This window comes from Garra rufa, chromosome 1, assembly GCF_049309525.1.
Source record: "Garra rufa chromosome 1, GarRuf1.0, whole genome shotgun sequence".
NCBI classification, from domain to species: domain Eukaryota; kingdom Metazoa; phylum Chordata; class Actinopteri; order Cypriniformes; family Cyprinidae; genus Garra; species Garra rufa.
Window position 1 is genome coordinate 96,146,231 of NC_133361.1, and position 18,776 is coordinate 96,165,006.

At 47.2% G+C, this 18,776-nt stretch overlaps 28 non-coding genes across 28 annotated transcripts in view; 9 read left to right on the forward strand and 19 right to left on the reverse strand.

Annotated features, from left to right (window-relative positions):
• The window catches only part of trnar-acg (transfer RNA arginine (anticodon ACG)), a 73-nt gene extending 29 nt beyond the window's left edge, over window positions 1–44 (reverse strand). The window contains exon 1 of the tRNA in view: window positions 1–44. This exon is cut by the window's left edge and continues 29 nt beyond it. This is a non-coding gene — a tRNA (tRNA-Arg).
• Window positions 45–160: 116 nt separating this feature from the next.
• Window positions 161–232, forward strand: trnae-cuc (transfer RNA glutamic acid (anticodon CUC)). The gene has a single exon. It is a non-coding gene; the product is annotated as a tRNA-Glu (tRNA).
• Window positions 233–341: 109 nt separating this feature from the next.
• On the reverse strand, window positions 342–428 carry trnay-gua (transfer RNA tyrosine (anticodon GUA)). The gene is given in 2 exon segments: window positions 342–377; window positions 392–428. It is a non-coding gene; the product is annotated as a tRNA-Tyr (tRNA).
• A 1,074-nt stretch (window positions 429–1,502) lies between these two features.
• On the reverse strand, window positions 1,503–1,575 carry trnar-acg (transfer RNA arginine (anticodon ACG)). The gene has a single exon. It is a non-coding gene; the product is annotated as a tRNA-Arg (tRNA).
• Window positions 1,576–1,691: 116 nt separating this feature from the next.
• trnae-cuc (transfer RNA glutamic acid (anticodon CUC)) lies at window positions 1,692–1,763 on the forward strand. Its single transcript has one exon. It is a non-coding gene; the product is annotated as a tRNA-Glu (tRNA).
• A 1,184-nt stretch (window positions 1,764–2,947) lies between these two features.
• Window positions 2,948–3,020, reverse strand: trnar-acg (transfer RNA arginine (anticodon ACG)). The gene has a single exon. It is a non-coding gene; the product is annotated as a tRNA-Arg (tRNA).
• A 116-nt stretch (window positions 3,021–3,136) lies between these two features.
• On the forward strand, window positions 3,137–3,208 carry trnae-cuc (transfer RNA glutamic acid (anticodon CUC)). Its single transcript has one exon. It is a non-coding gene; the product is annotated as a tRNA-Glu (tRNA).
• A 109-nt stretch (window positions 3,209–3,317) lies between these two features.
• trnay-gua (transfer RNA tyrosine (anticodon GUA)) lies at window positions 3,318–3,404 on the reverse strand. Its single transcript is given in 2 exon segments — window positions 3,318–3,353; window positions 3,368–3,404. It is a non-coding gene; the product is annotated as a tRNA-Tyr (tRNA).
• A 555-nt stretch (window positions 3,405–3,959) lies between these two features.
• Window positions 3,960–4,032, reverse strand: trnar-acg (transfer RNA arginine (anticodon ACG)). Its single transcript has one exon. It is a non-coding gene; the product is annotated as a tRNA-Arg (tRNA).
• A 116-nt stretch (window positions 4,033–4,148) lies between these two features.
• On the forward strand, window positions 4,149–4,220 carry trnae-cuc (transfer RNA glutamic acid (anticodon CUC)). Its single transcript has one exon. It is a non-coding gene; the product is annotated as a tRNA-Glu (tRNA).
• A 1,033-nt stretch (window positions 4,221–5,253) lies between these two features.
• trnar-acg (transfer RNA arginine (anticodon ACG)) lies at window positions 5,254–5,326 on the reverse strand. Its single transcript has one exon. It is a non-coding gene; the product is annotated as a tRNA-Arg (tRNA).
• A 116-nt stretch (window positions 5,327–5,442) lies between these two features.
• Window positions 5,443–5,514, forward strand: trnae-cuc (transfer RNA glutamic acid (anticodon CUC)). Its single transcript has one exon. It is a non-coding gene; the product is annotated as a tRNA-Glu (tRNA).
• An 863-nt stretch (window positions 5,515–6,377) lies between these two features.
• trnae-uuc (transfer RNA glutamic acid (anticodon UUC)) lies at window positions 6,378–6,449 on the reverse strand. The gene has a single exon. It is a non-coding gene; the product is annotated as a tRNA-Glu (tRNA).
• Window positions 6,450–6,656: 207 nt separating this feature from the next.
• Window positions 6,657–6,728, reverse strand: trnae-uuc (transfer RNA glutamic acid (anticodon UUC)). The gene has a single exon. It is a non-coding gene; the product is annotated as a tRNA-Glu (tRNA).
• A 335-nt stretch (window positions 6,729–7,063) lies between these two features.
• Window positions 7,064–7,136, reverse strand: trnar-acg (transfer RNA arginine (anticodon ACG)). The gene has a single exon. It is a non-coding gene; the product is annotated as a tRNA-Arg (tRNA).
• A 116-nt stretch (window positions 7,137–7,252) lies between these two features.
• On the forward strand, window positions 7,253–7,324 carry trnae-cuc (transfer RNA glutamic acid (anticodon CUC)). Its single transcript has one exon. It is a non-coding gene; the product is annotated as a tRNA-Glu (tRNA).
• A 109-nt stretch (window positions 7,325–7,433) lies between these two features.
• On the reverse strand, window positions 7,434–7,520 carry trnay-gua (transfer RNA tyrosine (anticodon GUA)). Its single transcript is given in 2 exon segments — window positions 7,434–7,469; window positions 7,484–7,520. It is a non-coding gene; the product is annotated as a tRNA-Tyr (tRNA).
• A 686-nt stretch (window positions 7,521–8,206) lies between these two features.
• On the reverse strand, window positions 8,207–8,278 carry trnae-uuc (transfer RNA glutamic acid (anticodon UUC)). Its single transcript has one exon. It is a non-coding gene; the product is annotated as a tRNA-Glu (tRNA).
• Window positions 8,279–8,612: 334 nt separating this feature from the next.
• On the reverse strand, window positions 8,613–8,685 carry trnac-aca (transfer RNA cysteine (anticodon ACA)). The gene has a single exon. It is a non-coding gene; the product is annotated as a tRNA-Cys (tRNA).
• Window positions 8,686–9,497: 812 nt separating this feature from the next.
• trnae-uuc (transfer RNA glutamic acid (anticodon UUC)) lies at window positions 9,498–9,569 on the reverse strand. Its single transcript has one exon. It is a non-coding gene; the product is annotated as a tRNA-Glu (tRNA).
• Window positions 9,570–15,315: 5,746 nt separating this feature from the next.
• trnar-acg (transfer RNA arginine (anticodon ACG)) lies at window positions 15,316–15,388 on the reverse strand. Its single transcript has one exon. It is a non-coding gene; the product is annotated as a tRNA-Arg (tRNA).
• A 116-nt stretch (window positions 15,389–15,504) lies between these two features.
• trnae-cuc (transfer RNA glutamic acid (anticodon CUC)) lies at window positions 15,505–15,576 on the forward strand. The gene has a single exon. It is a non-coding gene; the product is annotated as a tRNA-Glu (tRNA).
• Window positions 15,577–16,761: 1,185 nt separating this feature from the next.
• trnar-acg (transfer RNA arginine (anticodon ACG)) lies at window positions 16,762–16,834 on the reverse strand. Its single transcript has one exon. It is a non-coding gene; the product is annotated as a tRNA-Arg (tRNA).
• Window positions 16,835–16,950: 116 nt separating this feature from the next.
• trnae-cuc (transfer RNA glutamic acid (anticodon CUC)) lies at window positions 16,951–17,022 on the forward strand. Its single transcript has one exon. It is a non-coding gene; the product is annotated as a tRNA-Glu (tRNA).
• A 109-nt stretch (window positions 17,023–17,131) lies between these two features.
• On the reverse strand, window positions 17,132–17,218 carry trnay-gua (transfer RNA tyrosine (anticodon GUA)). The gene is given in 2 exon segments: window positions 17,132–17,167; window positions 17,182–17,218. It is a non-coding gene; the product is annotated as a tRNA-Tyr (tRNA).
• A 557-nt stretch (window positions 17,219–17,775) lies between these two features.
• trnae-uuc (transfer RNA glutamic acid (anticodon UUC)) lies at window positions 17,776–17,847 on the reverse strand. The gene has a single exon. It is a non-coding gene; the product is annotated as a tRNA-Glu (tRNA).
• A 335-nt stretch (window positions 17,848–18,182) lies between these two features.
• trnar-acg (transfer RNA arginine (anticodon ACG)) lies at window positions 18,183–18,255 on the reverse strand. Its single transcript has one exon. It is a non-coding gene; the product is annotated as a tRNA-Arg (tRNA).
• Window positions 18,256–18,371: 116 nt separating this feature from the next.
• trnae-cuc (transfer RNA glutamic acid (anticodon CUC)) lies at window positions 18,372–18,443 on the forward strand. The gene has a single exon. It is a non-coding gene; the product is annotated as a tRNA-Glu (tRNA).
• The last annotated feature ends 333 nt before the right edge of the window (window positions 18,444–18,776 follow it).

Below are 18,776 nucleotides of genomic sequence, written 5' to 3' on the forward strand. Positions count from 1 at the left end.
TTCTGATCCGTAGTCAGACGCGTTATCCATTGCGCCACTGGCCCACCGCCTGGGGATCCTCGTGCTTGCAGCCCGACTCGTTGGTTTTCGACGTGACAGAAGCCTGTATTGCTGTCTGCTTGTTCTCATCTTATTAGCAGGCCAGCATTAGATCGGCTCTTCCCTGGTGGTCTAGTGGTTAGGATTCGGCGCTCTCACCGCCGCGGCCCGGGTTCGATTCCCGGTCAGGGAAAGCTCTTTTGCCCCCCCTCCCCCCCAATGGCGGACTGTGAAATCAAGCTCTGTTGGCCGCTTTCAGAAGGCCAGCCCCCCCAAAAAAGGTGGGCACGTGAAAAACAACCTCCTTCGAGCCGGAGTCGAACCAGCGACCTAAGGATTGCCAACACTCCTCCTACAGTCCTCCGCTCTACCAGCTGAGCTATCGAAGGCGCAGGTCTGTGGGGTCACAACCTCGGCCTGTGAGGTCACAACCTCGGCCTATTAGGTTTCTGCAGCTCGACTGCTGGCCAAAAAACGGCTTTCGACGCAGGAAGACGTGTGGCCCTTTTTCGTAGAGGGAAGCACAGAGGAGCCCACCTTCCAATACCAGGAGTCGAACCCGGGCCACCTAGGTGAAAACCAGGAATCCTGGCGGTAGACCATATGGGAACTGGTCAGTGGAAGCCTTGTCCGGGTAAAAAAAAAGATTCCAAAAATACTCACGCCACGCATTCGAAAAAACAAGTGTGGTCTTGCATTGTGACCGTTATCTCAAGGAAAAACAGCCTATCGCCCGTCTGTCAAGGTACAGAAATGAAAAAATCATGAGATTAACAATGAAACTGAGACGCGGTTTTAACCGGGTAAGTTGCTGATTATTGGCTAGTTCAGATTTCATTTCGTGGGAACTGGTCAGCGGAAGCCTTGTCCGGGAAAAAAAAAAGATTCCAAAAATACTCACGCCACGCATTCGAAAAAACAAGCGTGGTCTTGCATTGTAACCGTCATCTCCTGACCGGTAGCAAAGAGGAGCTCGCCTTCCCATACCGGGAGTCGAACCCAGGCCGCCTGGGTGAAAACCAGGAATCCTGACCGGTAGCAAAGATGAGCCCGCCTTCCCATACCGGGAGTCGAACCCGGGCCGCCTGGGTAAAACCAGGAATCCTGACCGCTAGACCATATGGGAACTGGTCAGCGGAAGCCTTGTCCGGGTAAAAAAAAAAAAATCCAAAAATACTCACGCCACGCATTTGAAAAAACAAGCGTGGTCTTGCGTTGTAACCGTTATCTCAAGGAAAAACAGCCTATCGCCGGTCTGTCAAGGTACAGAAATGAAAAAATCATGAGATTAACAATGAAACTGAGACGCGGTTTTAACCGGGTGAGTTGCTGATTATTGGCTAGTTCGGATTTCATTTCGTGTCCAACTTTTTCTCAAAGCTCGGGTGGCACGTAGGAATAGGGCAACAATTCGGCAAGCCTGTGACATCAAAACCAAACTGCATTACGCAAAAATCAGAGAGCGAGCCAGCCAGGAGTCGAACCTAGAATCTTCTGATCCGTAGTCAGATGCGTTATCCATTGCGCCACTGGCCCACCACCTGGGGATACTCGTGCTTGCAGCCCGACTCGTTGGTTTTCGACGTGACAGAAGCCTGTATTGCTGTCTGCTTGTTCTCATGTTATTAGCAGGCCAGCATTAAATCGGCTCTTCCCTGGTGGTCTAGTGGTTAGGATTCGGCACTCTCACCGCCGCGGCCCGGGTTCGATTCCCGGTCAGGGAAAGCTCTTTTGCCCCCCCAATGGCGGACTGTGAAATCAAGCTCTGTTGGCCGCTTTCAGAAGGCCGGCCCCCCCAAAAAAGGTGGGCACGTGAAAAACAACCTCCTTCGAGCCGGAGTCGAACCAGCGACCTAAGGATTGCCAACGCTCCTCCTACAGTCCTCCGCTCTACCATCTGAGCTATCGAAGGCGCAGGTCTGTGGGGTCACAACCTCGGCCTGTGGGGTCACAACCTCGGCCTATTAGGTTTCTGCAGCTCGACTGCTGGCCAAAAAACGGCTTTCGACGCAGGAAGACGTGTGGCCCTTTTTCGTAGAGGGAAGCACAGAGGAGCCCACCTTCCAATACCAGGAGTCGAACCCGGGCCACCTAGGTGAAAACCAGGAATCCTGGCGGTAGACCATATGGGAACTGGTCAGTGGAAGCCTTGTCCGGGTAAAAAAAAAGATTCCAAAAATACTCACGCCACGCATTCGAAAAAACAAGTGTGGTCTTGCATTGTGACCGTTATCTCAATTAAAAACAGCTTATCGCCCATCTGTCAAGGTACAGAAATGAAAAAATCATGAGATTAACAATGAAACTGAGACGCGGTTTTAACCGGGTAAGTTGCTGATTATTGGCTAGTTCGGATTTCATTTCGTGGGAACTGGTCAGCGGAAGCCTTGTCCGGGTAAAAAAAAAGATTCCAAAAATACTCACGCCACGCATTCGAAAAAACAAGGGTGGTCTTGCATTGTAACCGTTATCTCCTGACCGGTAGCAAAGAGGAGCCCGCCTTCCCATACCGGGAGTCGATCCCGGGTCGCCTGGGTGAAAACCAGGAATCCTGACCGCTAGACCATATTGGAACTGGTCAGCGGAAGCCTTGTCCGGGAAAAAAAAAATTTCCAAAAATACTCACGCCACGCATTTGAAAAAACAAGCGTGGTCTTGCATTGTAACCGTTATCTCAAGGAAAAACAGCCTATCGCCGGTCTGTCAAGGTACAGAAATGAAAAAATCATGAGATTAACAATGAAACTGAGACGCGGTTTTAACCGGGTGAGTTGCTGATTATTGGCTAGTTCGGATTTCATTTCGTGTCCAACTTTTTCTCAAAGCTCGGATGGCACGTAGGAATAGGGCAACAATTCGGCAAGCCTGTGACATCAAAACCAAACTGCATTACGCAAAAATCAGAGAGCGAGCCAGCCAGGAGTCGAACCTAGAATCTTCTGATCCGTAGTCAGACGCGTTATCCATTGCGCCACTGGCCCACCACCTGGGGATCCTCGTGCTTGCAGCCCGACTCGTTGGTTTTCGACGTGACAGAAGCCTGTATTGCTGTCTGCTTGTTCTCATGTTATTAGCAGGCCAGCATTAGTTCGGCTCTTCCCTGGTGGTCTAGTGGTTAGGATTCGGCGCTCTCTCCGCCGCGGCCCGGGTTCGATTCCCGGTCAGGGAAAGCTCTTTTGCCCCCCCTCCCCCCCAATGGCAGACTGTGAAATCAAGCTCTGTTGGCCGCTTTCAGAAGGCCAGCCCCCCCAAAAAAGGTGGGCACGTGAAAAACAACCTCCTTCGAGCCGGAGTCGAACCAGCGACCTAAGGATTGCCAACGCTCCTCCTACAGTCCTCCGCTCTACCAGCTGAGCTATCGAAGGCGCAGGTCTGTGAGGTCACAACCTCGGCCTGTGAGGTCACAACCTCGGCCTATTAGGTTTCTGCAGCTCGACTGCTGGCCAAAAAACGGCTTTCGACGCAGGAAGACGTGTGGCCCTTTTTCGTAGAGGGAAGCACAGAGGAGCCCACCTTCCAATACCGGGAGTCGAACCCAGGCCACCTAGGTGAAAACCAGGAATCCTGGCGGTAGACCATATGGGAACTGGTCAGCGGAAGCCTTGTCCGGGTAAAAAAAAAAATCCAAAAATACTCACGCCACGCATTTGAAAAAACAAGCGTGGTCTTGCATTGTAACCGTTATCTCAAGGAAAAACAGCCTATCGCCGGTCTGTCAAGGTACAGAAATGAAAAAATCATGAGATTAACAATGAAACTGAGACGCGGTTTTAACCGGGTGAGTTGCTGATTATTGGCTTTTTCGGATTTCATTTCGTGTCCAACTTTTTCTCAAAGCTCGGGTGGCACGTAGGAATAGGGCAACAATTCGGCTAGCCTGTGACATCAAAACCAAACTGCATTACGCAAAAATCAGAGAGCGAGCCAGCCAGGAGTCGAACCTAGAATCTTCTGATCCGTAGTCAGACGCGTTATCCATTGCGCCACTGGCCCACCACCTGGGGATCCTCGTGCTTGCAGCCCGACTCGTTGGTTTTCGACGTGACAGAAGCCTGTATTGCTGTCTGCTTGTTCTCATGTTATTAGCAGGCCAGCATTAGATCGGCTCTTCCCTGGTGGTCTAGTGGTTAGGATTCGGCGCTCTCACCGCCGCGGCCCGGGTTCGATTCCCGGTCAGGGAAAGCTCTTTTGCCCCCCCCCTCCCCCCCAATGGCGGACTGTGAAATCAAGCTCTGTTGGCCGCTTTCAGAAGGCCGGCCCCCCCAAAAAAGGTGGGCACGTGAAAAACAACCTCCTTCGAGCCGGAGTCTAACCAGCGACCTAAGGATTGCCAACGCTCCTCCTACAGTCCTCCGCTCTACCAGCTGAGCTATCGAAGGCGCAGGTCTGTGGGGTCACAACCTCGGCCTGTGGGGTCACAACCTCGGCCTATTAGGTTTCTGCAGCTCGACTGCTGGCCAAAAAACGGCTTTCGACGCAGGAAGACGTGTGGCCCTTTTTCGTAGAGGGAAGCACAGAGGAGCCCACCTTCCAATACCAGGAGTCGAACCCGGGCCACCTAGGTGAAAACCAGGAATCCTGGCGGTAGACCATATGGGAACTGGTCAGTGGAAGCCTTGTCCGGGTAAAAAAAAAGATTCCAAAAATACTCACGCCACGCATTCAAAAAAACAAGTGTGGTCTTGCATTGTGACCGTTATCTCCTGACCGGTAGCAAAGAGGAGCCCGCCTTCCCATACCGGGAGTCGAACCCAGGCCGCCTGGGTGAAAACCAGGAATCCTGACCGGTAGCAAAGAGGAGCCCGCCTTCCCATACCGGGAGTCGAACCCAGGCCGCCTGGGTGAAAAACAGGAATCCTGACTGCTAGACCATATTGGAACTGGTCAGTGGAAGCCTTGTCCCGGTAAAAAAAAAATTCCAAAAATACTCACGCCACGCATTTGAAAAAACAAGCGTGGTCTTGCATTGTAACCGTTATCTCAAGGAAAAACAGCCTATCGCCGGTCTGTCAAGGTACAGAAATGAAAAAATCATGAGATTAACAATGAAACTGAGACGCCGTTTTAACCGGGTGAGTTGCTGATTATTGGCTAGTTCGGATTTCATTTCGTGTCCAACTTTTTCTCAAAGCTCGGGTGGCACGTAGGAATAGGGCAACAATTCGGCAAGCCTGTGACATCAAAACCAAACTGCATTACGCAAAAATCAGAGAGCGAGCCAGCCAGGAGTCGAACCTAGAATCTTCTGATCCGTAGTCAGACGCGTTATCCATTGCGCCACTGGCCCACCGCCTGGGGATCCTTGTGCTTGCAGCCCGACTCGTTGGTTTTCGACGTGACAGTAGCCTGTATTGCTGTCTGCTTGTTCTCATGTTATTAGCAGGCCAGCATTAGATCGGCTCTTCCCTGGTGGTCTAGTGGTTAGGATTCGGCGCTCTCACTGCCGCGGCCCGGGTTCGATTCCCGGTCAGGGAAAGCTCTTTTGCCCCCCCTCCCCCCCAATGGTGGACTGTGAAATCAAGCTCTGTTGGCCGCTTTCAGAAGGCCGGCCCCCCCAAAAAAGGTGGGCACGTGAAAAACAACCTCCTTCGAGCCGGAGTCGAACCAGCGACCTAAGGATTGCCAACGCTCCTCCTACAGTCCTCCGCTCTACCAGCTGAACTATCGAAGGCGCAGATCTGTGGGGTCACAACCTCGGCCTGTGGGGTCACAACCTCGGCCTATTAGGTTTCTGCAGCTCGACTGCTGGCCAAAAAACGGCTTTCGACGCAGGAAGACGTGTGGCCCTTTTTCGTAGAGGGAAGCACAGAGGAGCCCACCTTCCAATACCGGGAGTCGAACCCGGGCCACCTAGGTGAAAACCAGGAATCCTGGCGGTAGACCATATGGGAACTGGTCAGTGGAAGCCTTGTCCGGGTAAAAAAAAAAGATTCCAAAAATACTCACGCCACGCATTCGAAAAAACAAGTGTGGTCTTGCATTGTGACCGTTATCTCAAGGAAAAACAGCCTATCGCCCGTCTGTCAAGGTACAGAAATGAAAAAATCATGAGATTAACAATGAAACTGAGACTCGGTTTTAACCGGGTAAGTTGCTGATTATTGGCTAGTTCAGATTTCATTTCGTGGGAACTGGTCAGCGGAAGCCTTGTCCGGGTAAAAAAAAAGATTCCAAAAATACTCACGCCACGCATTCGAAAAAACAAGCGTGGTCTTGCATTGTAACCGTTATCTCCTGACCGGTAGCAAAGAGGAGCCCGCCTTCCCATACCGGGAGTCGAACCCAGTTCACCTGGGTGAAAACCAGGAATCCTGACCGGTATCAAAGAGGAGCCCGCCTTCCCATACCGGGAGTCGAACCCGGGCCGCCTGGGTGAAAACCAGGAATCCTGACCGCTAGACCATATGGGAACTGGTCAGCGGAAGCCTTGTCCGGGTAAAAAAAAAATTCCAAAAATACTCACGCCACGCATTCGAAAAAACAAGCGTGGTCTTGCATTGTAACCGTTATCTCCTGACCGGTAGCAAAGAGGAGCCCGCCTTCCCATACCGGGAGTCGAACCCAGGTCGACTGGGTGAAAACCAGGAATCCTGACCGGTAGCAAAGAGGAGCCCGCCTTCCCATACCGGGAGTCGAACCCGGGCCACCTGGGTGAAAACCAGGAATCCTGACCGCTAGACCATATGGGAACTGGTCAACTTAAGCCTTGTCCGGGTAAAAAAAAAATTCCAAAAATACTCACGCCGCGCATTTGAAAAAACAAGCGTGGTCTTGCATTGTAACCGTTATCTCAAGGAAAAACAGCCTATCGCCGGTCTGTCAAGGTACAGAAATGAAAAAATCATGAGATTAACAATGAAACTGAGACGCGGTTTTAACCGGGTGAGTTGCTGATTATTGGCTAGTTCGGATTTCATTTCGTGTCCAACTTTTTCTCAAAGCTCGGGTGGCACGTAGGAATAGGGCAACAATTCGGCAAGCCTGTGACATCAAAACCAAACTGCATTACGCAAAAATCAGAGAGCGAGCCAGCCAGGAGTCGAACCTAGAATCTTCTGATCCGTAGGCAGACGCGTTATCCATTGCGCCACTGGCCCACCGCCTGGGGATCCTCGTGCTTGCAGCCCGACTCGTTGGTTTTCGACGTGACAGAAGCCTGTATTGCTGTCTGCTTGTTCTCATGTTATTAGCAGGCCAGCATTAGATCAGCTCTTCCCTGGTGGTCTAGTGGTTAGGATTCGGCGCTCTCACCGCCGCGGCCCGGGTTCGATTCCCGGTCAGGGAAAGCTCTTTTGCCCCCCCTCCCCCCCAATGGCGGACTGTGAAATGAAGCTCTGTTGGCCGCTTTCAGAAGGCCGGCCCCCCCAAAAAAGGTGGGCACGTGAAAAACAACCTCCTTCGAGCCGGAGTCGAACCAGCGACCTAAGGATTGCCAACGCTCCTCCTACAGTCCTCCGCTCTACCAGCTGAGCTATCGAAGGCGCAGGTCTGTGGGGTCACAACCTCGGCCTGTGGGGTCACAACCTCGGCCTGTGGGGTCACAATCTCGGCCTATTAGGTTTCTGCAGCTGGACTGCTGGCCAAAAAACGGCTTTCGACGCAGGAAGACGTGTGGCCCTTTTTCGTAGAGGGAAGCACAGAGGAGCCCACCTTCCAATACCGGGAGTCGAACCCGGGCCACCTAGGTGAAAACCAGGAATCCTGGCGGTAGACCATATGGGAACTGGTCAGTGGAAGCCTTGTCCGGGTAAAAAAAAGATTCCAAAAATACTCACGCCACGCATTCGAAAAAACAAGTGTGGTCTTGCATTGTGACCGTTATCTCAAGGAAAAACAGCCTATCGCCCGTCTGTCAAGGTACAGAAATGAAAAAATCATGAGATTAACAATGAAACTGACACTCGGTTTTAACCGGGTAAGTTGCTGATTATTGGCTAGTTCAGATTTCATTTCGTGGGAACTGGTCAGCGGAAGCCTTGTCCGGGTAAAAAAAAAGATTCCAAAAATACTCACGCCACGCATTCGAAAAAACAAGCGTGGTCTTGCATTGTAACCGTTATCTCCTGACCGGTAGCAAAGAGGAGCCCGCCTTCCCATACCGGGAGTCGAACCCAGGTCGCCTGGGTGAAAACCAGGAATCCTGACCGGTAGCAAAGAGGAGCCCGCCTTCCCATACCGGGAGTCGAACCCGGGCCGCCTGGGTGAAAACCAGGAATCCTGACCGCTAGACCATATGGGAACTGGTCAGCGGAAGCCTTGTCCGGGTAAAAAAAAATTCCAAAAATACTCACGCCACGCATTTGAAAAAACAAGCGTGGTCTTGCATTGTAACCGTTATCTCAAGGAAAAACAGCCTATCGCCGGTCTGTCAAGGTACAGAAATGAAAAAATCATGAGATTAACAATGAAACTGAGACGCGGTTTTAACCGGGTGAGTTGCTGATTATTGGCTAGTTCGGATTTCATTTCGTGTCCAACTTTTTCTCAAAGCTCGGGTGGCACGTAGGAATAGGGCAACAATTCGGCAAGCCTGTGACATCAAAACCAAACTGCATTACGCAAAAATCTGAGAGCGAGCCAGCCAGGAGTCGAACCTAGAATCTTCTGATCTGTAGTCAGACGCGTTATCCATTGCGCCACTGGCCCACCGCCTGGGGATCCTCGTGCTTGCAGCCCGACTCGTTGGTTTTCGACGTGACAGAAGCCTGTATTGCTGTCTGCTTGTTCTCATGTTATTAGCAGGCCAGCATTAGTTCGGCTCTTCCCTGGTGGTCTAGTGGTTAGGATTCGGCGCTCTCACCGCCGCGGCCCGGGTTGGATTCCCGGTCAGGGAAAGCTCTTTTGCCCCCCCTCCCCCCCAATGGCAGACTGTGAAATCAAGCTCTGTTGGCTGCTTTCAGAAGGCCAGCCCCCCAAAAAAAGGTGGGCACGTGAAAAACAACCTCCTTCGAGCCAGAGTCGAACCAGCGACCTAAGGATTGCCAACGCTCCTCCTACAGTCCTCCGCTCTACCAGCTGAGCTATCGAAGGCGCAGGTCTGTGGAGTCACAACCTCGGCCTGTGGCGTCACAACCTCGGCCTATTAGGTTTCTGCAGCTCGACTGCTGGCCAAAAAACGGCTTTCGACGCAGGAAGACGTGTGGCCCTTTTTCGTAGAGGGAAGCACAGAGGAGCCCACCTTCCAATACCGGGAGTCGAACCCGGGCCACCTAGGTGAAAACCAGGAATCCTGGCGGTAGACCATATGGGAACTGGTCAGCGGAAGCCTTGTCCGGGTAAAAAAAAACATTCCAAAAATACTCACGCCACGCATTCGAAAAAACAAGCGTGGTCTTGCATTGTAACCGTTATCTCCTGACCGGTAGCAAAGAGGAGCCCGCCTTCCCATACCGGGAGTCGAACCCAGGCCGCCTGGGTGAAAACCAGGAATCCTGACCGGTAGCAAAGAGGAGCCCGCCTTCCCATACCGGGAGTCGAACCCGGGCCGCCTGGGTGAAAACCAGGAATCCTGACCGCTAGACCATATGGGAACTGGTCAGCGGAAGCCTTGTCCGGGTAAAAAAAAATTCCAAAAATACTCACGCCACGCATTTGAAAAAACAAGCGTGGTCTTGCATTGTAATCGTTATCTCAAGGAAAAACAGCCTATCATGAGATCATGAGATTAACGATGAAACTGAGACGCGTTTTTTTTTTTTTTTTTTTTTTTTTTTTTTGTTCAGATACTTTTTATTGTTTCAAAACAAAAAATTATGCGTTACATATATACTGTAATAGTCACCAAAATAGAACACCCACCCTATCCCCGACAGAGCCACAAGAATACACACACATATGCAAAAAAATAAATTTAAATAAATAAATAACAATAATAATAATAATAATAATAATAATAATAAAAATAAAATTAATAAAAAATAAAATAAAATAAAATAAAAAGGGCAATTTTGTAAAATACATTAAGACAGTGACAGTTCAAAATATAAATTTCAATGAAAGTGAAAAATATATTAAAATAAGTCAACAAGCATAATTCACATATTAATAGTCAACTGTCTTTAACCATTTGAGTATGATCACATTATTTGCTGTTATTCAATAGTCAGTCCATTCTCATCTAAGAAGCGAAGGAAGAAGTCCCAAATTTTGTAGAATATGTGCATTATTTGTTTGATTGAATAAGTTAGTCTTTCCATTGCTAAACAAGAAGACATTTCCTTAATCCAGAGTGACAGAGATGGACCATGAATACTTTTCCAGTGAATAGCAATCAAGCGCTTCGCATGCAATAGACACAGGTTCACAAACTTCTGCTCATATGATTTCAAAGATAAGGCAGTTGGGAAAAGACCAAGAATACAGATTTTAGGGCAGACAGGGATTTCTTTACCAATAGTTTTAGAAATTACAGCTATTAATTCTTTCCAAAAGGATTGCAAGTGCTCACATTGCCAAACACAATGGAATAGTGTGCCCTTGTAAGTCAAACATTTTCCACAAATATCCAAAATATTTCTATTAAATTTATTTAACATTTCCGGTGTGATATATGTTCTCATTATCCAATTATATTGGATTAGTTTTAAACGGGTATTGATCGATAATGTTTGCGCTTTAACACAACTTTCTTCCCATTCATTTTCTGTAACATCCACTTGAAAATCATCAATCCAAGCTAGTCTTTTATGATTAGTAGATTCTTTGGAAGCATTAACAAATTTGCTATACAAAGTAGAAATTTTGTATTTGGCACTGGGATCTTTAACTACAATTTCTTCTAAGCTACTTAGGGTAGGGCACTGATATGAATGAGTTTTGGATCTTGTAAAATTACGGATCTGAAGATACTTAAAAAAATGAGACTGAGGAATTTTATATATTTCCTTTAAAGTTCCAAAGGACATCAGTATATTATCTTCATAAAGATCTGATATCTTCTGTAAGCCTTTCTGAAACCACAGCTTAAAACCCATGTCTGATTTCCCTGGAACAAATAATGCATTACCCCAAATGGGAGAGAACTGAGATAGTATAGGCGTTTCTCCCAACTCATCCTGTGACTCATGCCATATTAAAATAGTGGTTCTTACAAATGGGTTAGATGTATTTTGTTTGAGTTTCTTTAAAGAGTCAGAATATAAATATGTGTCAAGACTCAAATTGCCTGTACATTTACTTTCAATCTGTATCCATGGATTGCCAGATGAGCCAGCAAACCAAAAACATGCAGATCTCAGCTGGGCTGCCTTAAAATACCAAAAAAGATTAGGGAGTCGCAGCCCACCTCGTTCATAAGGAAGATACAGGAGTGATAAGCGAAGCCTGGAGCGTCTCTTATTCCAAATAAATTTAACAAATGCCTTCTTCATATTTGAAAAAAAGGAAGGAGGAGGAGCTAGGGGGATTGACTGAAACAAATATAAAAATTTAGGAAGTATATTCATTTTAATGGTGTTCACCCTCCCAATGGTAGTAAGAGGAAGAGACATCCATCTATTCAAACTTTCGTTCACCTGAGTTATCAGAGGGGTATAATTGGCTGGGATAAGATTTTTTACTTGTGGAGTAACACTGATTCCCAAATATCTAAATCCATCTATAGAAGTTTCGAATGGGTGTTGTATTATTGGTTTTAGTCTTTCCTGTTCATTAAGAAAAAGTATTGATGATTTTGAATGATTAACTTTATAACCTGAAAATATTCCAAATTTATTAATCAAATTGTTTAGATTGGGTATTGAATCTTTAAGTTTTGTTAAGTATAAAACAATATCGTCTGCATATAACGAAATCCGATGCTCTACACCTGCAATTTCAATTCCCTTTATAACTGGGTGCGTTCTAATTGCTATTGCCAGGGGTTCCAGAGCCATTACAAATAGTAACGGTGAAAGTGGACAGCCCTGGCAGGTGCCGCGATATAGATTAAATGGATTGGAGGTTAAGTTATTGGTAATTACTTCTGCAGTTGGACTATGATATAAAATCTTTACCCATTGGCAGAAGTTCTGTCCACATCCAAAGCGTCTGAGTATATCAAATAAATAGGACCATTCGACTCTGTCAAATGCCTTTTCTGCATCTAACGATAAAATACATGTATCTTTAGAGCCATCCATCTCATGAACGATATTTAGTACTCGTCTGATGTTATGGAAGGCCTGTCTGTTTCGGACAAAGCCATTTTGGTCCATTCCTATTAGGGAAGGTAAATGAGCCTCCAGTCGAAGGGCTAAAATCTTGGCTATAATTTTGGCATCAGAATTCATTAAAGAAATCGGTCTATATGATTCACATCGGTCCAAGGGCTTATGGGGTTTGGGAATGAGTGTTATTAATGCAGCTCTAAGAGAAGGGGGAAGACAACCCTCTAGCATAGACTCTTCATCCATTTCTAATAGAGGGACTGCTAATTTATCTTTAAAAGCTTTATATATATCAATTGGTATTCCATCTAATCCAGCTGTTTTACCACTTTTCATATTCACTATAGCATTTAAAATTTCTTTACTAGTTAGAGGTTTCTCTAATTGTCTTTTGGCTTCGCTGCTTAAAGAAGGGATCAAAAGATTATCTAAAAATAAAGTTTGCTCCATACACCGTCCTGAAGATTCTGCAGTATATAACAGTTGGAAGAATTTGGAAAAAGTTTCATTAATCTCCAATGGGTCTGAAGTCAGATTACCAGCTGTTGTATAAATATTATTTATTGCTTTACTTGATTGTAATTGTTTAAATCTGCCAAGCCAAAAGTCTGCCTGACTTCTCTCCATACTCATAGAATGTTTGTTTAAGACGGATTAAACTGGCTTCAGCTTTTGCTGCAGATAGTTCATTATATTGCGCTCTTAAAATGAGCAGCTCCTGTTTAAGTATGCTTGAATTTGACATATCTGAATATATATCTTCTTCTAATTTTCGAATTCTTTCATCTAAATTCTGTAATTCCAATTTCCTTTTTTTATTGACGGAGCATGTGTAGCTTATCATTTGGCCCCTGATATAAGCTTTAAAAGCCTCCCATCTTACAGATGCCGATGTTTCTTTCAAATTAGTTTTAAAAAATAGATCAATATGAACACCGATGAACTCCATAAATTTTGGATCATGAAGCCACCTTGGGTGAAACCTCCATCTACAAGGCCCCTTAATAATTTTTGAAGCATTATATAAAAGTTTTACTGGACCGTGGTCAGAAATCACAATAGACTCATAGGAGCAGTCAAAAATATGATGGAATAAATTATTTGAGATCAAAAAGTAATCTATTCGTGAATATGATTTTAGTGATGAACTATAGCATGAATATTCAGTTTTGTTGGGATATTTTCTCCTCCATGGATCACATAAATCAAGTTCCTCTATAAAACTATTAAGTTTTTTCCTGCTTTGCGTGTGAGCCATCTCTTTACTATTATACCTATCTAATTGTGGGTTTAATGTTACATTAAAATCTCCTCCTATAATTAAATAGCCAGGTTGAGAGGCCAAGATTAAAAACAAGTTCTCAAAAAATTCTGGACTGTCAGAGTTGGGTCCATACACATTTACAAGGGTAATAACGTTATCTATAAGAAAGCCTTGAACAATCAAATATCTGCCAGATTTATCTGAAATAACCTTTGATACTTTAAATGGAATGGCTTTGTGTATCAGAATCATTACCCCCCTTGAGTTGGATGCATATGAAGCAGAGATCACTTCACCTGGCCATCTTCTACGTACTTTTAGTAGTTCGTTAGACAGAAGATGGGTTTCTTGGAGAAACACAATAGATGCTTTAAATTGTTTAAGTCTAGTCATAACCTGTTTTAATTTTGAAAGTTTGCCTAACCCCCTAACATTCCAGGATATAAATGTTATCTGAGAATCACTTGACATATTTAACAGGATTACATGTCCATATCTCTATGATCATAACACACACAAAAAAAGCGAATACAAAAAAGAAAAGAAAATTGCCCCCCCCCCCCAAAAAAAAAGGCCCTTAACCCCGGCGTTTACCCCCTTTGAACAGAACAAACCGGCAGTAACCCCATTCCCACTATATTGCAACGATTCTTGAACAGGCCTGGTTGGTCCTACAACTAGGAACACATCCTTGGCTAGCAGTAAAAGAGCCATTGGACACGCGGACCTATCCACAGACAACCCAATGTAATAAAACATTAAGAATAATCAAACATTGTTTTCAAGCAATCATTCAACTGACTTGCATTTAAGTATATTTTTCTTTAACCAGTATGAACGGGTAACTGTCACATTACGTCTTCAAGGTTATTTACCTTGATTATGATAATAGCTTTGAGAAATCGTAGATTTTCGTAGAGGGAAGCACAGAGGAGCCCACCTTCCAATACCAGGAGTCGAACCCGGGCCACCTAGGTGAAAACCAGGAATCCTGGCGGTAGACCATATGGGAACTGGTCAGTGGAAGCCTTGTCCGGGTAAAAAAAAAGATTCCAAAAATACTCACGCCACGCATTCGAAAAAACAAGTGTGGTCTTGCATTGTGACCGTTATCTCAAGGAAAAACAGCCTATCGCCCGTCTGTCAAGGTACAGAAATGAAAAAATCATGAGATTAACAATGAAACTGAGACGCGGTTTTAACCGGGTAAGTTGCTGATTATTGGCTAGTTCAGATTTCATTTCGTGGGAACTGGTCAGCGGAAGCCTTGTCCGGGAAAAAAAAAAGATTCCAAAAATACTCACGCCACGCATTCGAAAAAACAAGCGTGGTCTTGCATTGTAACCGTCATCTCCTGACCGGTAGCAAAGAGGAGCTCGCCTTCCCATACCGGGAGTCGAACCCAGGCCGCCTGGGTGAAAACCAGGAATCCTGACCGGTAGCAAAGATGAGCCCGCCTTCCCATACCGGGAGTCGAACCCGGGCCGCCTGGGTAAAACCAGGAATCCTGACCGCTAGACCATATGGGAACTGGTCAGCGGAAGCCTTGTCCGGGTAAAAAAAAAAAAATCCAAAAATACTCACGCCACGCATTTGAAAAAACAAGCGTGGTCTTGCGTTGTAACCGTTATCTCAAGGAAAAACAGCCTATCGCCGGTCTGTCAAGGTACAGAAATGAAAAAATCATGAGATTAACAATGAAACTGAGACGCGGTTTTAACCGGGTGAGTTGCTGATTATTGGCTAGTTCGGATTTCATTTCGTGTCCAACTTTTTCTCAAAGCTCGGGTGGCACGTAGGAATAGGGCAACAATTCGGCAAGCCTGTGACATCAAAACCAAACTGCATTACGCAAAAATCAGAGAGCGAGCCAGCCAGGAGTCGAACCTAGAATCTTCTGATCCGTAGTCAGATGCGTTATCCATTGCGCCACTGGCCCACCACCTGGGGATACTCGTGCTTGCAGCCCGACTCGTTGGTTTTCGACGTGACAGAAGCCTGTATTGCTGTCTGCTTGTTCTCATGTTATTAGCAGGCCAGCATTAAATTGGCTCTTCCCTGGTGGTCTAGTGGTTAGGATTCGGCACTCTCACCGCCGCGGCCCGGGTTCGATTCCCGGTCAGGGAAAGCTCTTTTGCCCCCCCCAATGGCGGACTGTGAAATCAAGCTCTGTTGGCCGCTTTCAGAAGGCCGGCCCCCCCAAAAAAGGTGGGCACGTGAAAAACAACCTCCTTCGAGCCGGAGTCGAACCAGCGACCTAAGGATTGCCAACGCTCCTCCTACAGTCCTCCGCTCTACCATCTGAGCTATCGAAGGCGCAGGTCTGTGGGGTCACAACCTCGGCCTGTGGGGTCACAACCTCGGCCTATTAGGTTTCTGCAGCTCGACTGCTGGCCAAAAAACGGCTTTCGACGCAGGAAGACGTGTGGCCCTTTTTCGTAGAGGGAAGCACAGAGGAGCCCACCTTCCAATACCAGGAGTCGAACCCGGGCCACCTAGGTGAAAACCAGGAATCCTGGCGGTAGACCATATGGGAACTGGTCAGTGGAAGCCTTGTCCGGGTAAAAAAAAAGATTCCAAAAATACTCACGCCACGCATTCGAAAAAACAAGTGTGGTCTTGCATTGTGACCGTTATCTCAATTAAAAACAGCTTATCGCCCATCTGTCAAGGTACAGAAATGAAAAAATCATGAGATTAACAATGAAACTGAGACGCGGTTTTAACCGGGTAAGTTGCTGATTATTGGCTAGTTCGGATTTCATTTCGTGGGAACTGGTCAGCGGAAGCCTTGTCCGGGTAAAAAAAAAGATTCCAAAAATACTCACGCCACGCATTCGAAAAAACAAGGGTGGTCTTGCATTGTAACCGTTATCTCCTGACCGGTAGCAAAGAGGAGCCCGCCTTCCCATACCGGGAGTCGATCCCGGGTCGCCTGGGTGAAAACCAGGAATCCTGACCGCTAGACCATATTGGAACTGGTCAGCGGAAGCCTTGTCCGGGAAAAAAAAAATTTCCAAAAATACTCACGCCACGCATTTGAAAAAACAAGCGTGGTCTTGCATTGTAACCGTTATCTCAAGGAAAAACAGCCTATCGCCGGTCTGTCAAGGTACAGAAATGAAAAAATCATGAGATTAACAATGAAACTGAGACGCGGTTTTAACCGGGTGAGTTGCTGATTATTGGCTAGTTCGGATTTCATTTCGTGTCCAACTTTTTCTCAAAGCTCGGATGGCACGTAGGAATAGGGCAACAATTCGGCAAGCCTGTGACATCAAAACCAAACTGCATTACGCAAAAATCAGAGAGCGAGCCAGCCAGGAGTCGAACCTAGAATGTTCTGATCCGTAGTCAGACGCGTTATCCATTGCGCCACTGGCCCACCACCTGGGGATCCTCGTGCTTGCAGCCCGACTCGTTGGTTTTCGACGTGACAGAAGCCTGTATTGCTGTCTGCTTGTTCTCATGTTATTAGCAGGCCAGCATTAGTTCGGCTCTTCCCTGGTGGTCTAGTGGTTAGGATTCGGCGCTCTCTCCGCCGCGGCCCGGGTTCGATTCCCGGTCAGGGAAAGCTCTTTTGCCCCCCCTCCCCCCCAATGGCAGACTGTGAAATCAAGCTCTGTTGGCCGCTTTCAGAAGGCCAGCCCCCCCAAAAAAGGTGGGCACGTGAAAAACAACCTCCTTCGAGCCGGAGTCGAACCAGCGACCTAAGGATTGCCAACGCTCCTCCTACAGTCCTCCGCTCTACCAGCTGAGCTATCGAAGGCGCAGGTCTGTGAGGTCACAACCTCGGCCTATTAGGTTTCTGCAGCTCGACTGCTGGCCAAAAAACGGCTTTCGACGCAGGAAGACGTGTGGCCCTTTTTCGTAGAGGGAAGCACAGAGGAGCCCACCTTCCAATACCGGGAGTTGAACCCGGGCCACCTAGGTGAAAACTAGGAATCCTGGCGGTAGACCATATGGGAACTGGTCAGTGGAAGCCTTGTCTGGGTAAAAAAAAAGATTCCAAAAATACTCACGCCACGCATTCGAAAAAACAAGTGTGGTGTTGCATTGTGACCGTTATCTCAAGGAAAAACAGCTTATCGCCCATCTGTCAAGGTACAGAAATGAAAAAATCATGAGATTAACAATGAAACTGAGACGCGGTTTTAACCTGATTATTGGCTAGTTCGGATTTCATTTCGTGGGAACTGGTCAGCGGAAGCCTTGTCCGGGTAAAAAAAAAGATTCCAAAAATACTCACGCCACACATTCGAAAAAACAAGGGTGGTCTTGCATTGTAACCGTTATCTCCTGACCGGTAGCAAAGAGGAGCCCGCCTTCCCATACTGGGAGTCGAACCCGGGCCGCCTGGGTGAAAACCAGGAATCCTGACCGCTAGACCATATGGGAACTGGTCAGCGGAAGCCTTGTCCGGGTAAAAAAAAAAATCCAAAAATACTCACGCCACGCATTTGAAAAAACAAGCGTGGTCTTGCATTGTAACCGTTATCTCAAGGAAAAACAGCCTATCGCCGGTCTGTCAAGGTACAGAAATGAAAAAATCATGAGATTAACAATGAAACTGAGACGCGGTTTTAACCGGGTGAGTTGCTGATTATTGGCTTTTTCGGATTTCATTTCGTGTCCAACTTTTTCTCAAAGCTCGGGTGGCACGTAGGAATAGGGCAACAATTCGGCTAGCCTGTGACATCAAAACCAAACTGCATTACGCAAAAATCAGAGAGCGAGCCAGCCAGGAGTCGAACCTAGAATCTTCTGATCCGTAGTCAGACGCGTTATCCATTGCGCCACTGGCCCACCACCTGGGGATCCTCGTGCTTGCAGCCCGACTCGTTGGTTTTCGACGTGACAGAAGCCTGTATTGCTGTCTGCTTGTTCTCATGTTATTAGCAGGCCAGCATTAGATCGGCTCTTCCCTGGTGGTCTAGTGGTTAGGATTCGGCGCTCTCACCGCCGCGGCCCGGGTTCGATTCCCGGTCAGGGAAAGCTCTTTTGCCCCCCCCTCCCCCCCAATGGCGGACTGTGAAATCAAGCTCTGTTGGCCGCTTTCAGAAGGCCGGCCCCCCCAAAAAAGGTGGGCACGTGAAAAACAACCTCCTTCGAGCCGGAGTCGAACCAGCGACCTAAGGATTGCAAACGCTCCTCCTACAGTCCTCCGCTCTACCAGCTGAGCTATCAAAGGCGCAGGTCTGTGGGGTCACAACCTTAGGTTAGGTTTCTGCAGCTCGACTGCTGGCCAAAAAACGGCTTTCGACGCAGGAAGACGTGTGGCCCTTTTTCGTAGAGGGAAGCACAGAGGAGCCCACCTTCCAATACCA